This window comes from Lissotriton vulgaris, unplaced genomic scaffold, assembly GCF_964263255.1.
Source record: "Lissotriton vulgaris unplaced genomic scaffold, aLisVul1.2 SCAFFOLD_1606, whole genome shotgun sequence".
Lineage (NCBI taxonomy): Eukaryota > Metazoa > Chordata > Amphibia > Caudata > Salamandridae > Lissotriton > Lissotriton vulgaris.
In genome coordinates this window covers 27,016-44,063 of record NW_028248567.1, presented here as the reverse complement: position 1 = coordinate 44,063, position 17,048 = coordinate 27,016, and the positions used below count along the sequence as shown (strand labels likewise).

Genomic DNA, 17,048 nt, shown 5'->3' with positions numbered 1-17,048 from the left:
AAATCAGAGAATGGGTGAGCATTTTGTGATCGCTAAATGAGACCTCAACAGCACCCAACCAAACACTCAATCCTTCTGATGCAGTAATAAAATCAATAATAGATTACCTATCACGTCCCCTAAAAGTAGGAGCAAGACTTACAGGCGTGTTAATCACCTGATTCATTATCATTAAATTGAACGTCACCAAAGGTCCATTAAGAGCATTAGCTAACTCACTATGCTCAAAACGTAGTAAGGTTTCCTCCTTATTATCCAATAGCCCACATACTAGTTTCCCAATCTTTGGACAGTAATGAGCATTGAAGTCACCGACCCACAATAATTATTGGGGCATATTATCAAGGACAGGCGATACATTATCACCGCTTTTATCCGCAGGAAACTGCCGATAAAGCGGCGGTAATGGCCTTGATAACATGCTCTATGAATTCCAATCGAAGCCCATGTTCGATGTGTTCACATCTAACATGGGCTTCGATTGGAATTCATAGAGCATATTATCAAGGCCATTATCGCCGCTTTATCGGCAGTTTCCTGCCGATAAAAGCGGCGATAATGTATCGCCGTTCCTTGATAATATGCCTCTCAGTGCCTTAGGGTGGTCATTATCTATGGTTCACAGTACTGATTCTATAGCTCCCACTACCTGCAAGGAGTTTTCATTGAAACAATTATTATAATAATTACCAATTAGCTTGCCCCTCTCCCTGGCAACTTCACCCACCAATCAGAAAAAAGGAGAATTTTTATAAAATGTAATCACTACCCCAGTATAAATATTTGCAATAAACGCAGGCAGACCACCTCTGGCTCTGCCAGTATTTGAAGGTATGGCTGGAGTGTGGTATGAGTGAAAACCATCCAGAGAGCTAGACTCAATCTCCCAGGTTTCTTGCAGGCATATCACATGATATGGGATTACTGTGTTAACCCAATTCCAAATTCACCGTTTTTTTCCGTAAGCCAGCTATATTCCTGGATAGGATCTTAACTGGCATGCTAGGTTCAACAGATACATTCACCTCAAAACCTTCATTGACACTTGCCGGGCCAACTCCTGGAGTCAATAATTGGCAAGCCTCCCGCTACCCATCTTCTCCTCTTCACATAAATTAATGTGCTGATCAGCTCCTCTGTCACCCAAAGACAACTCATCACACATAATATTTAACTGACAATCTCCCTCACTATCAGCAACCTCTTCTTCACACATATGGTTCAGTCAATCACACCCGTGTAGCCTTTCCAGAGGTGAGAATTTGTTACAGAGCTTCAAACTCAGTGGGCCAGATGGGCAATTTGGAACATTGTGATTTATTAGCATTAATCTGCCTACTCCGAGGGGGAGGGGGATAGTGTGGTGGTATATAGAAAAAACTTAAAGGAACAACTGATATTTGGGAGACACTGATGTTAAGTGAAGGTAGTTACAGTAGAACAGTTGTAACAAGCCGTGGGTCGTCCAAATTGACTACCAAGCAGTCACCTGGAATTGTTTTATGGGAAGGGCCCACCCAGTGAACCCTCCTTGCCATCAAGATATGATTAAGTAAAGGAGGATCATGGACTCTGGCTTTAGTTAGCCAGTGACACACTTTCGAGATTAACTGAACTGTATTCTCAGCCATGGACTGCTTCAATTTGGGAATGTTTACTAGGATTAAATCATAGGGGGATGCTTCTGGGGGAAAAGCTTGACCTTCTCTATGACATTACCCCCACGGGTCCCCCTTGCATCACTACCCAGTCTGGTGACAGAGTCCCCAGCCCTGTTACCCGCCACATTGCTAAGTGTCAACTTCTGACAAGTAGGGATTGTAAGTGCAGGGCTGTGTGCCTGAACAGGTATTTACTGCATCAACCGGGACCCCCCAGAACTTAACTCAGTATCAGCGAGACCTATGTTTTGTGTCAATGCATTACCACCGTTCTCGGTGCCCTTATGTGTTGTATCACAGGGGAGAGGCAAGGGGATCAAAGGGGCCTTAGAAGTATGATGGGCCTTAACCGGGGATAAAAATTGGGAGACACTCTTTTCAACTGCATCCAGATGATCTTAAACACGCCTTCTACCTTGGATCAAGGTTCGTCAATATTAGAAGGTGGCAATAACAAAATAACAGTATCTTCCTTCATAGTATGCCTCTTGTCAGTCAATTACCTTTTCTTGCACTTAGACCCTCCCTTTCTTCTTTTTAACAGACGGTTCTGAAACAGACAAATTCTCCATGTCAATAAAGCAAGCAGTCTCCCTGCTACTTGTATGAGGAAATAGCCAAAGTTACGCTACTTCTTCATTTGGCCCCTCGTGAGTCGTCAAGTCCTTAGGACTGTTCTGAGCAAGTTCTTTAACCTTACCTCCTCCAAAGACAGACTCCTTTCGGTAAGTGTACTTGTCTTCAAAAGGACACTCGCTGAACAAACCAAAAAAAAAATCAATCGTAGTTGTTACGTCGCACCCTGAGGTCCGGGTGCGGATTTCCTTTTCACCATACCACAAAGGCAGGGGGATGTTTGGTTATACTAATAAAGAGGTCAGAAAATAGCCACAGGATAAAAACCTGTCTGCAGATGCAAGAACCAAGAGATTGCTAGATTGACTACAGGTGCTGGTGAAGCGGGGTTTCCCCACCCCCCTGCCCGCGTCTGCGGACTACAGCAGCTCCTCTCACTATGTTTCCCTGGATGACAGTAATGAAAGAAGGGGGTTAGCAAGCCCCTCACGGTGATCCTCTCAGCAAACAGACAAGCCTGCTCCCAGAAATGCAAATACAGTGCAGCAGCCCCCCAGATTTAACTATGGCTTCAAATAATCAATGTGTACTCAAAGTCGTTATTTCGTTCCGGTCAGAATTATGAGTTGGTAGGTATTTAACTCTTCTGATAATTATGGGGTGCGTTAAGTACCTCAACTTTCATTATATTTCCACAAGTCCAGCTTGCTGAAATTTAAGGATGGAAAATCATATAGTATTTACCATATCATGTGGTATTTGGTGTTTAGGTATTCACCACCAACTCGTAATAGGTCTTATATATCGCACCCGATAAAGAAAGTACCCTGTGTTATTGTTATTTATCAAGCGCGATAAATAGCACCTATGCTCATAATCAGGACCTTAGACTTTATTTTCAATATATTTTTGTAACATTACTGGATGTGAAGTAAAAGCTTTGCCGACAATTCAATGAAAGTCTTTGAAAAGAAAAGATTAGGATTTGAAGTATTTATAATTGCGTCCTCATCCATCTTCTTCATCCATGTACTTACCCAATGAGACCCCACCCAGCAATAGATAGCATTTTACAATTCCCTGTAAATATTACACTCAGGCAAAAATATGATAATTTACCTGACAGCCTTAACCCCTAACACTGCCTCCTCTGCCAGGAAAAAAACAACTTCTTTAAGAACTATGTCCTGTTTTTATTCTTTCTTGACATTTTCTGTCTTTACAAACTCTATCCATCAAGGAATGGACTGTGTGTCTACTCTTTTTTTAATGGAGCAACAAGGGAATGTTCTGTCTGATATAACATTTGATTCCCTGTCCACTGCAGCCACTACATTTGGACATTATGTGGCTGCTCCCACACATTTGTTTATGGGTGGTAAACAATTCACAAAAATAACTTCTTATGGATGTAGCCTTTTCTGTTACAATCCATTTGTCCCACAGTTGGAAGAGATTAGCGAAAGATCAGAAGCCCAAGACCTCAAGTAGGCATTTCTTCAGAAGCAACAGTGGAGCCAGTAGGGTATTTGGTCTTCCTGTATCTTCCAGAGCTCAAACCAAATCCCTTTCAATGGAAGGGTCAAGACCAGGATTCCACTCTTGCAGAATTACAGTCTACCTCTAATCCCTCTCCCTCCACAAAAACCTGACTAGCAAGAGCAGGAGCCTTCAGAAGAAGGTCTAGTACAGGGCCATCTAAAGAACATTGTCTTTGCCTGGAATAAACAAATTCTGATGTGTGGGAACAATACACTATTTCCCAGGATTACAAGAATCAGATGCCAGAAGAATGCTTCTGAACAACTCTGGTTCCTTGTTACCCTCTCTGCCACAGAGATTTTTTGAAAGGAGTGAATGAGTTACTGCTGGAGGGATCTATTGTTCCAGTATCAAAGTTGCAACTTAGCAAGGGTTGCTTTAGATCATTGTTGTAGCCCAGAAATAGTCATGGGAATGGATGCCAGTGCCGGACACAAAGGGCATCAATGTGACTTTCAGAATGTCAGCTGTACAATATATTCTTCCATTGATCAATCCAGGGGTTTAACATGCATCCTTGGATTTAGAAGACTCCTATTTGCATGTTATAATGCATCCAGTTTCCCAGAGATTGCTCCACTTTTTTGTGTAAAGAGCATCTATTTCCACTTTGCAGCCCTGATGTTTGGTCTTTCTTCGGCACCAAGGGTATTTACCAAGATCTTATCCCCAGTGGTAAAGCATTGCATTCCAGAGGTATCAGTGTAATTTCATATGTCATATCTTGAACTGGGGTGGTGTGGTGAGCAAAATAACGATGGATTAAACCCAGATCTGTGACTGGGGGTGAATGTTTGACAATGTTTAACATTCCGTCCATCATCTTTTTGTGTTGCTAATCTTGATGACTGCCTAATCTCTTCTTCCTCTTTTACAAAGGATCTCCAAGGTGTCCAATTGGTTTCCTGGATGGTAAAGTTGTTGAGATGGCTACTCAAAATGAAACATTCCCATCTCCAGACATTGTAGGATGTCTAGTTTAGAAGAGTGTCTTTGTGAACAGATCTGGAACAGGTGTTTTTTCCCAGCCACGAAAGGATAAATAAGTGGCTTGTTTCCAGTTTCTCTTGTTCAAGGATGAGGCATCAAGCAGGGAGTGGCTGACAGATCAAAAGAAGATGGCAGATTTCCTAGTGGTGGTTCCTTGGGTTTGAACCACCTGCAAACCATTGTCAAGCACCTTCTATCCCTTGGACTCAGAGTAATGAAGATTACCAGTTAGTATTTGGTTCATTTTGCACAGGTGTCAGGTAAAAGTTTGAAAATGAGTGTTTCCAGGAGAGTGCACTGTGTGGGATTTCTAAAAAATGTGCAAAGGAATTTTGCTGTCCTTCTAAAACTACATCAAATGTCAACATATGCAGTGATAGTGAGTAGAGACTGTAACAAGACATTTCTTTACAAGTAAATGAACTTTCCATGAGAAAAAAAGAAAAATTAACTGAACAATTACTTTAACCCTACAAGTACTGAATGTGTGTTCTGCTGGCAACATCATTCTGTAGGTTACGGCTTATAGGTATCCATCGAAGAAACTATGAAACGCACAGCCTATCACTGTACATCCTGCCACCATATTCTGACAGTGCAGACCCTAATAATTTACATCATGAAGTCAAACACTCTAAAACTGAGGACACTGACGCTGCACACTGACCCTATCACTATCCACTGACATCGATTGCCTTAACATTGTCCATCCTGACAATGCAGTCGCTGACACTATAGACAAGAAACACCACTCGCTGACACTGCCGGCTCTGATCCTGCGCACTGTGACACTGCCTGCTAATACGCCCCACTCTGGCACCACCCGCCCAGACACCACAGACCATGCTTGGCATTGCAAACATGACACTGTTCACCTTGAACCTCCCTCTGATGGTGTGGTGTCAAATCGGACATTTTACACTCTAGCATGCCCCATGTCGCTACAAGCCCGAGGATTCTTTAGCATGGAATGATCCTCCACTGATAGTCAAGAATGGAGCTGCACACCATGATCTCTCAAGTTATATCCATATCCTACAGACCACTTCGATGGAGCACCTCTGTGACGGAGTGCCCTTTTAAATTCATAAAAATATACAGCACCAAATACCATATGGCTAGACTCACGGAACCCAATATATTTTAGTTACGTCAAAATACATTTGATAGAGTACATAAATGAACTCCCATCCATTGAGACTGATTCGCAAAGGTTTAGCTGTGACTGCCTCTTCTAATATTTCTATTTTACGCCTTAATTCTAAGACTCAAATTTTCCTATGAGAATGTCGGTGTCTTACTCTTGTAGTAGTCTACAAGAGTATGACACGGACATTCTCATAGGAATTTTCTTGTGATTCTGGGCCAAGTTGTCCAACTTTGCTAGTCTTTTATAGTGCAAAGCATTATTGTGGTAATTTTAAGCTTGTGGAATATTAACCAGGGTATATATAACTCTACTTTGGCCTCCATTACCGGTGCCAAAGTTTGGCCTGGAATCACTGTTACTGGGGTTCCCAGTAAAATAAAGGGGCAGGAAATATCTTGGATTTTGGTGCACAATATGTAGGAATCATTGTTTCTGTGATAACTTTAACATGTTCTACCGTTGTCTTTCACAAAAAACAATTATTGAAGAGATTTTGAAGGAGTTAAAAATCTCTGAGCAGAATAAGATTAATTCAGCGTATGATACATTTTCATTTTCCATGGCATTGGGACAGAGTTCCCAGTGAAGTCAAATGAAGATGAAGTACAAACTTTGTTTTTTGACAGATGATGGATCACAATAAATAAAATAGATTTAGCAATTCAGGGGTGTGGCGCCACTTAAACAATCTTCAAACTGGTGACTTTATGACTAAATATTAGCTTAAGATGTTGGCTAAGGCCAGTGGGTTTGTGCCACGGTTGTTCAAGTCTTCTGTGCTTCGCAAGTCATAGGCTTTCCGCAGCAAAGCTCTATGATGCGGGCAGTACATCCATGGTCCTTCTAAGTCATTTGAACTCATCATCAGCCAGCATTGGAGACTTCTTTGTATTTTTGGGGTCTCAAAAGCAGGCAGTCAAGACCCGACCAGGAGATAACCTCCTCTTGAATTGGAGTAAATCAGGAGGTTGTGCTGCTCATATCTGGTAGTCTGGTTCTCTGGTTTAGGGAGGACATCGAAAACGTAAGAATATATATTCTCTGTTTTTCCCCTGCTTGTTAAAGAATAAGAAATAATCTTCTCCAAAATCTACTAGAAGGTTTGTTTAGAGAGCTATGGACATTTTTGTATTTTTGTAAGATTTTTGACACTGTTATTTTTATCTAAATTATTTTCCATTCCCTGTTCAAGATGGTACTCATCCCAAAGCCTCGAGGGATTTGGTTTAGGGCGGGTAACATATTTTTCTTAAAAATTCTAAAATAGCTGCAAGCTTCATTTCCTGTGACGTTTCTCATGGTGCTTAATGCCAGGTTTTTTTTTTGCGGGTCCCCTAATGATAAATGCCCGCTGGACACATTCATGAATTTCTTTCTGATTAGCAGAGTCCAGATTATTCCTTGAGTTTGCCATAAGGGCAGAGGTTGTAGTTCACGCTGCTGTCCTTGTCAGAGAAATGTTGATTATGGTTAATTCATATTGAAGAAATGTGGTTTAAACATGGGTAAACTGTTGGAAAATGATATCAAATGTCCTATATGTACATGTCTTTCTTTAGAAAACTTGTAAACAACAAAGCTGCAACCAAACTGGCATTAAAATGAAATTGTATTAGAACATTGGAATGTTGGGAGCTCCATTGCAGACAATGGAGTGCTCCCTGCTTCTTAGGGCCTGTAAAGGCCCGCAGAGCAACATTCCAATGTTCTACAAAGCCTTCTCGAAGTTCGAGGGGATTTATATCCCCTCGAGCTTCGAGAACCCTTTGTTTAATTTGTTAGAACATTTTGCCCTCTAGTTGCAGAATGTTCTAACAGCCTTATAGCCCTTTGTAGCAGGGCTATACCGGCAATTAAAGTCCCGCTGTCTCGTTAAAGTCCCTTGCCTTCGGCTCGGGCCTTTAACGATTCAGCGGGCCTTTAATAGCCGGTATAGCCCGCTACGGCGGGCTATAAGGCTATTTTAGATTTTTACCTAATGTAACCCAACATCTATTGGGGTGAGTCGGTTTTATTTCGTGGTATATTATGTGCTGCCAGTCCCAGCACAACGGCAGGTTAGATTAAATGAAGGGACATGTTGAAATGTGTCTCTTAGGTCCATATTACTAATACATTTTCCCATAAACACAGAATGGGCAACATCTTTTGATACATCTGGCCCTTAGTTACTTAAAAGCAAACCAGTGCCTGACCGAGGATGTGGTCAACATACACCTGAGGGCAATTTGATGGTGTACAGTCAATACAAATGTATGTCCAGGACACTCTTGCTCTATGCTAGCCAAAACCCATTTTACAAGCATAGCTATAGGATGGATTATTGTTATTTCGGTGAAACAAAAGCATAAAACGGATAAGACAAAATGCATGTGCCAAACATGTTTTAAGGCCCAAAACTGAGGGCAGAGATAAGCCAAAATCTGGGTACATATGAAATTAAATTTAATCTCTCATGTGTTTCTAAAAAGACACTCACTCAGTACCTTTCCCAGTTCCCTAGGACACAATTGTTACCACTTTGTTATTCGTACTGCAAAACAAAGCGCCGCTACAGTCCTAAAATAATTAGACACATTTTGTGTTTCTTGCAAGGATTTTACGACACCTGTGAGATCATTTTTGGAAAAACTGCAGTTTTGCATTTAATTTAAATTAGATTTTTGCCTTAAGAGAAGGCTGTCAGGAGCACTAATGGGTTTCAGGGCCCTTAACAAATGTATTATCAGGCCATCCGTTAGAGTACACCTGGTGAAGATAAACAAGGGGATGGCATTACACTCTGGTGTCAGGACCCAAAGGGTTTTCTGATACCAATGATAATGCATCAAGATCTATTGGAAAAGAGTAATCCATTCATGAGTAGACTTCCATATGGATCAAAGAGAGATTAGCATTCCTGATGTGCATCTGGTGGATTTGAAGTATAACGTGTGCTTTTCCTAGGTATATCATTTTTATCATCTGACTTTGTTTCCCAAACACATGCACCAAGTTTCCCATTTCCTTGGCTTTGAATTTACTAACACTTTGCGCTTGTTTGCATTACTTTCCAAATGCAAAACCCCAAAAAAGTATTGTGCTAGGATTTACGATCCATGCGCTGCACTGTGTGAATTTTTCGTAACTCTTGGCCTTTATGTCCTTTTTAACCAATTCATAAGGTAAAGTGGAACAGAAAGAAATCAAAGTACTCAAATCTCTCTGTGAGAATGATAAGGCAAAAAGCTAGCCAGAATGATGACAGCACAGGTGTCCATTTTAGGGCCAGCAGTGCTATATCTATTTCATATTTACACAGAAGGTAAATTTACACCCTCTTGATCTAAATATAATCCATTTACATAAACAATAGGCATCATGAAGACCTGGCATGGATTCAGCCCTACAGGACCTACATTAAAAACCTCTGGTCTACGGTACATTAGTGTCCAGATTCAAGTTCTATAGCTGGCTGAAGCAGAATATAATCAACAAAAGGCCTGTCCCCTACTCCATCCTGAAAAATAAACCATGCCTTTTTCATTAGCCAAATAAACATGACATCCTCGCTGGAGGTTTTTGTTTCAGATCCTTACCCTTTGCAATTCCCACAGCAGTCTCAAAGGATAGGTGTCAGAATCTATACTGTTCCCAAATGATGTGGAAAGAAAAAGGGGGTTATACACAGAAGTGGGTGATGAAGAGGACAGCTCTGACTTCCAAGGTACTGGGTCACCAGTTGCTGTTTTTGTGACATCAAGACCACAAGAACAACTATGAAACTCATACTTTGCTTGGTATCAACGCTTGAGTGTTCATAACATGGTTTGAATTTGGATCTAACCATGTCTGCAAATGTGTACTCAGCTCTCTGGAGACCATAAAATAACACAATTCAAGAATTCAAAACTGCACATCCCCAGTCATCACCCGAAGGAAGAAGCAACCTCACATCACTCCAGAGCTTGGAAGCCTTCACTGTGTCCCAATCAATCTTAGACGTTCAACATTTACCATAAATGTGCGTACGGCACAGCCACACAACACATCACAGCAGAGAACCAAGGCATTAAAACAAGACTATGTCTGTCCGCATTAAGCTTACTGAATGGTAAAACATGAAGACAGTGATTAATTTGTAATAAACAAAGCACCTTGGCCCAATGTTTTTTCTTAGGATCTCATACCAAATTGACGAAAGTCTAGTCTTGATTCCACCACATGCCTCTCTCTTGCACCACCTTACACTTTCTATTTATCAAATTCTTGTGGGGACCCTTTCAGCCCTATTCCCTCTGGCACTGTTTTCCAATCGTTCTCCTCTTCTTTTCTATTTTTCTGCCTTTCTTTCCAGCTTTGGATCTAACTCTGATGAAAAAAACAAGTCCCGGCCCCCCAAAAATGAATGCCGGTGCCCACCACCGACAAATACCGGCCCCAATTAAGTGCTGTATGAAGGCTTTATCTCATCTTGAACCTTAAGGTAAGAAAAAATAGCTTTCAGTACTTTACATTCACTGGGTGTGGTCACAGAATCTACAGTTAGAAATCATAATCTCCAAATGTCAAGTGATCACAGCTGCATGTACATAGGAAGGGGTTTGTTGCCGTAAAGGCTGAGCAGAGCACGGATTTACTATCCGAAGCAATGTCAAAACTTATTTGGCTCAGAACTTCTATTCTTCAAACACAGGATATCTTTCGGTGAATCTAAAAGCAAACTGTGCTCCTGCTACTTGCTCTCCAAATCTCTTGCTTCTCCTAATCCTAAAGAGGGGACGGGACGCTTCTACCTGTGCCCAGCAACAGCAACCTGGATCATATCCCAATATACATCCTTAAACAGACAATGAAAGAATATTCTGGAAATACCACAAAAGACTGAAGGTCCCCTCTATCCTGAGTTCACCGCAGGAATGCGTAAATAGGCATGCACCCCAAGGGTTTGCTTACCACTGTGCAGTTTTAAGGCTATGAAGAAACCCCAAAAAAGATTAAGGAATGGGTGCAAGAAGAACAGGCATATTTGTAGAGTGCGCATTCACCCCCTACAGAGGTCTCATGGTGCTGTTGACAGATATTAGATATTTATTGATACCTAACTCAATAGTGCTCATTTTAGCAACTGCAGCAGGATAAAGGCTGAGTGCACCTACCAAGACTCGAACCTGCAACCTTAGAGTCAAACACAGATCCCTCGAGTGGATGTTTTAGGACAGCCAACCACCAGGCACAGTTTATTTAAAGGCATTTGAAAGCATATGTTAAGGTTCCACCTAAAATCATAAACTTTTCTGAGACAGATAACACAAACGTAGTAAGCTTTTAGCGGGTCATTGTGTTAGGGCAGGTATGGCTAATTGGGGTCTCAAAAGCCAGAGAGATGCCAGACTTTTAACCACTATGTTAATGGCTGGTATTTAGATCCACTGCATGTAAAATCATCTCCTGTAAATAACTTGAAACTCTGGTATGGATCCAGACCACATGAGCAATACTGGTCACCCCTAAGCTAGGCAGTTGTGGAAACATGTCACATAAAGGCACCTTCAAAGGTCCAGGTTGTCTAAAATGATTAGAGCATGATTGTCATCTTTCTCCTAAAGCTCAACAGAAGCTGGAAATGTACATTTATTTCCCATTGAAGATTGGCGCATCCGTGTGAGTTGTGAGCGACAGGCGTATATGTGATGAGGGTGGGCATGATGTACAAATGGTACTAGTTTCAGATTCACTTGCAAAGACACCAGTTGGCAAGTGCAATGAGTTACCCAGAATTCTCTTCGCAAAAAAAGAAAAACAAGACTGCTTTTGGGAATTATCCACAGAAGATATTGTCATTAGTAATAAAGAGGGGATATGTTATTTGAAGGTTATCGTTTGCGACAGGAAATTGGTCAAAACAGATTAGATGAGCAAACAAAATGGTATGTGTCTTTAAATGAATGACATAAATTCTTGATGGAAGCCCATCAAATGGGTTCCAGGACTTAAATACACCATATAGAGGTGGATTCAGCGATTAGTCCTATATTGCATGGACCATCCACAAATCACCCTGCGTCACGACTGTTCATGTCTCCTCAGACGGGTGTCTGCAGTCAGTCATCAAACATAACCATTTCTGATCATCGACATGCCCTTTTCACAGAAGCCTCGTGGCAGGCGTTCCAGCACTTCCTCTGTCTTCACAAATGACAAGATTTGTGGTGATGTTTTTAATTCCTTCTCCACAGCTCCTGGAATACTTACACTGGAAACTTGTTTCTGAGTTACATATGGAATGTTTAGGCAGTCTTCTGCTTCATAAAGACGTTTACTTCCTCGCTCATATAAACCACTGGCATATTGGGATTTAGACACACAATTACTCACAATAAAAGGGTGATTCGGCGACTGACTGAATTATAGTTTCATGAAGCCGAATAATGAACGAGGGGACAACATAGCCTGGCGAATGATTAATTGCTCACTGGGCTGTACCGGTATCCTAGGCAACCTGTTAACCTCTTCTCCTGAACATTCAGTATCTTTTCGGTTCCATCGATGGTAAATGAGCGCGTGAAACTGGGATGGCGTTGCTGCAGAGATCACGAGTGTCTGTGCTGGCCACAAACGGGTATACAACAGGTGAAAACAGCCCATTCCAGTGGCGCGAGCCTACATTTGTTTAAGTCTCTACGCTAAAAAAATTATGTGTCACAATACACTCTGTAAAGAAGGTAAAAATACAGCTTAACGAAAGCAACAATTCAGCCAAATTATATTAAAACACATGCCACGGTAAGCAAAACGAGATCGTGGAGCATTGCACATTCTATAACTGAATTACTTCAGAAAAAAAAATCACACGAGCGGTGGTTGCATTTTTACCGTAGATGCAATTTCGAAATAAAAATACCGCATGCATCAGGTGGTAATTATCAACATGGCTCGCTTCTTATGGGCTACAATACATGTAAAAACCTTTACTATTCTACAAAGCAGCACAAAAAACAAGAATTAATAATTGCCAATTATACATTCTGTACTATATGTTAGAATTGATATAGCGTTTCAAACCCCATTTGTGTTTAACAGCTCTTGGTATTTAATAGACGTTTTATGCATTATCTACTTCAAGGTAGTATTATCGACGTATCAGCATACTGGTGCAAATGCCAGAATTAAAAAAAATGTCAGAAACAAAAAAAGAAAGCAAGCTTACCTATAGTTTAAGCACGAGGGTGGATTCAAAGCATGGTCTTCCTTGCTCGCCCGCTGACAGTTCATCCAGTGTTTTCAGCACCGGGACAGCTCCCTGTGCTTATACGCTGCGCGTCAGGTGACCGAGCTCAACCGCGCTGACGTCAGCTCACCCCCGGCTAAGCCGTTCAAAATCACAACATCGCAAGAGAGGCGGAAGTGGCCTTGCGTCTCATCCTCGTCTACTGCCCGTGAGCGCCACCTGTCGGACGAAGTACAGATTCACTTCGCATGCCAGTTTAATGCGTTCATCTGGGCTTGCGAGATCCCTGGCTGAAAACCGGGAACAATTTTGCCGAACGCAGTGGCTGTTTTTCGAAAGCACGTTGTTTTGTTGCCCAAGGAGTCAAGGGAGCTCTTTGCACACGTTTGGCAGCGTGTACCTGTTGGATGTGTTATTAAATGTTTACGTGATGAAACCCGGTATACAGGCGGTGATTTATTTCTCTGGCCCGGGAAAGAGCAAGGCATCAACAGCCAGTTATTTCATTGCGCTTTTCGAATTCACCCGAAAACACATGATTTAATGGGACAATAGAAGGGGAAACATAAAAACAGTGAGGGCATTACTTTTTTTATATAACATGTAAAAATGGAGTAAACTCTGCTTGCTGCAATTTAAATGCAAAGGGTGTGTTGACAGATTAAGTTGTCCTATTTGTAGTCGTTGTTTGTGCTGTTTTCTTACTGAATGTAGAATTTATGTATTTTATTGGCATAAATACCAATTAAAAAAGGAATAATAGCTTTATTTCTAGGTACAGTAGTACCCAGACTTTTTTCATGAACTCACTCTCATGGAGAGACTACATCAAGCTTAGCACTTGCATATGTTATCACTTTAAAGATTTTCAGCTAATAGTATATACTTGGCAGGAAAATTCTAGTTTTTCCCCAGATGTCCAATTTGGGTTGTTGAAAGAACAATATGGATTATGTACTTCATTTATGATCACAATATCAGGGAGGGCATAAATACATTTACCTGCTTTATGCTTTTGAACTCTAAGCTAAATAAGTGGGCTAGGTGCCAGGCCAGAGACCTGTAGATCCAAGGTCAGTGAGATGACTATATTAATCATGCAAACATTGTCATTTCTCGTAGATCATCATTTTACAATCCTCTATTTGTAACATCACAACTCACCAGTTATCTTAAAATTACTGAGTTGTGTTGTTATTTTGTGCTTCAAAAGAAGAATACCAACGGAATTTTGGGTATAATCTTGAATAATGTGCCAGGGTTAAGTGCATCTTAAACATCTTAGAGGTCACTGCTTAGATCTTTCCCTATTAAATGACAAAGTACGTTGAGATAGTACCATGAGAGAAGAAGTAAAGACAGCCCTAAAACACTATATTGCTGAAAATTACAAAGACAATATTAATCAAGGGTCATTGTGTGCAGTGGTGGCTCTCAGAGGTAACGCTGTAGGGCGGTGAGGCGGGGCTGGATAGGGGGGTTAGTGGAGTTCGACATACGATGGCAGATATGTATTTATTTATTTATTTACATTCACCTTTGCCGTTGTATGTCGGACTCCACTGCCCCAACCCAGCCCGCCCCGCCCGCGCCTCACCGCCCCACAGCGTGACCTCTGCGAGACGCCACTGATTGTGGGATGCTGTTAAGTTGGTCAAGAGGGGCACTATGATATCTAACTCTGGAAGATCAAAGAAGGCTGGAGCTGCAGTTACAGTGGTTGAAAAAGCAGCTGAATGGTTTGAAAGGGCAAAGGATTGGGAGTTGTGGAAGTATGGCTCAGAGTATTGGAGATTAGGGCGCAAACTAGGGCACTGGACATGAATAAGGCAGAACACACTCATTCTAGTATTAAACGGTGTTACTATGACAGAGAAAATAAAGTGGAGTGTCTGCTTTCCTATAAAAGAAAATAATACTCTGAGTTCCGTAATGATAGTATTAAGTCAAAATTATTTCAAGCATGTCCTTATTTTCAGGTTTCTTTATGCCATCTTCATATACATCCTGCAGTCTTTATCGGTTCTGTAGCCAACACGTGTTTCGTCATACAGGTTCATCAACCAATGACTTCCTCAGGGCTAACACAAATTTCAAAGCGCTATATATGAAGGCAATGCAACCCACATTCAAGATGGATAATACCATCTATTCTCTACTATATCCTTGTACCAGAAATATTTTCAATGTTAATGGCATCCAAGTAGGAACCAAAATACCAGGTCACGAAGAGTACTCCGACGCATCGCATTCTGGCTTGTGCACACACTGGAATGCGATCCATCTTGAATGTGGATCGCATTGCCTTTATATATAACTAATTGACATTTGTGTAAGGACACTCTTCAAATAATTTGGACTTGATGCTATCATTAAGGAGCTTTTTCTTCTGTGTGAGTGGCTCTGCTTCCTTGTATTGGCATGTGGTGGCCATTTCAATTCCTTTGAGCACCGTGCAAATGCGTTTTGATTGGATTGAGTAGGAATGCACATGTTTGCGCAGACTGTTAGCCTAGCCACTACTGCTTCATTGTGCTTTCCTATCAACTTGTGCAATGTGATGGAGGGCTGAGTAGCAGACATTAGAGAAAATAAAGGCTTTCTGAGACATGTTGACCAAATGTAGTGGGAGCCATTGGCTCATTTAATACAGCGCTCTATTGGGCTGAAGATCCACCGCTAGATTTCATGAGAGATTTCCTAGAAAACTCACACGGTCTTTGACATCTGAGCAGGCATAATTTCTATACAGACAGGGGAAGTGATGAGTGCAATTGCATGGCTCAGAAAGTGGAGGGCTGCAGGCCAACAGTTACATCCTTATTTTATTGAACCTTCTGAGGGCTCTTGGATTTATTGTTAATAACACTCTTCAACACTTTTGCTAAATTCGAAACCATTTCAGAGACAATAAAAGAAGCACAAATAGCTGTCATCCCTAACCTAGGTAAAGATGAGAGCTCTGTAGCTCATGCAGACCTACCTCTTTATTTGCCATAGTTGCAGAAATGATCACAGCTGACCCAGCCACACATCTGGGGCCTTTTCTGCCTGACCTCATTGACCCAGATCAAATAAACTTCACATAAAATCACAGACTTTGGGACAATACTAAAAAGTGCTGTGCCTGTTTCAACCACTCTGCATGTTTGTTAATATTAAGGCACTGAACCACTCAATAACAAACAATGGAATAATGGATATTACTGAGGGTCCCTTACTCAACATTACAAGTGAATGAGAACTGATGTTAACGGCCCTCTGTGTCACAGTGTTGAGCATCTCCCTGCATCCGCCATTAGAACTGTGTTTACCTTGTGATTAACAGAACTGTTTCGCTTTAAATGAAATTACCATTGATTGTCTCTTGAAAGCATTAGTCATACGGTACGCAGTAGGCTTGGTTATTACATCTTCTTTAAATGTCTGGTTAGGCTAATCCTTTTATGTGACACTAAGCATTATATATGGTTTGCTGGCTACACATCTACAACTGTTAAACACCTAACAAGAAATGTTGTTTCCAATACAATAGTGTGAACGGGAAGAGGTATATTATTGATGCTCTTTCACAACTTTCAATAGGATCAGCAAACATTTCTGTCTCACTGAAACACAATGAAAAAGTAAACATTTGTTGTCAATTTCCTTGAACATGCAGGTTCCTGATTTTAACAGGCTGTTAAAAAGAACTAATTTGATATCTGGAGGAAGGGGGTAATTTCATAATAGAATCCACAGACAGAACTTTCTCCACTATGTGGATAGTATGGTAGAGGAGCTTCCAGTAACCTTTCCTGTCATCAAATTAAAGGGCCTTAAACTTGTGAAGGCCTGTGAGTCTGCCAGTTATCACTTCTGGTCACCCCTCAGCACTTTCTCCACCACAGGCAATAGAGCATTCTCAGGTGTTGCCTTT

The 17,048-nt window shown here is 41.2% G+C and overlaps 1 protein-coding gene across 1 annotated transcript in view; it reads right to left on the bottom strand.

Moving 5' to 3' along the window:
- The window catches only part of SCG2 (secretogranin II), a 63,235-nt gene extending 50,004 nt beyond the window's left edge, over window positions 1-13,231 (bottom strand). The window contains exon 1 of the mRNA XM_086950017.1: window positions 13,109-13,231. The gene's annotated coding sequence lies outside the window, so the exon portion shown is untranslated. The remainder of the gene's footprint in view (window positions 1-13,108) is intronic.
- Between the last annotated feature and the right edge of the window lie 3,817 nt (window positions 13,232-17,048).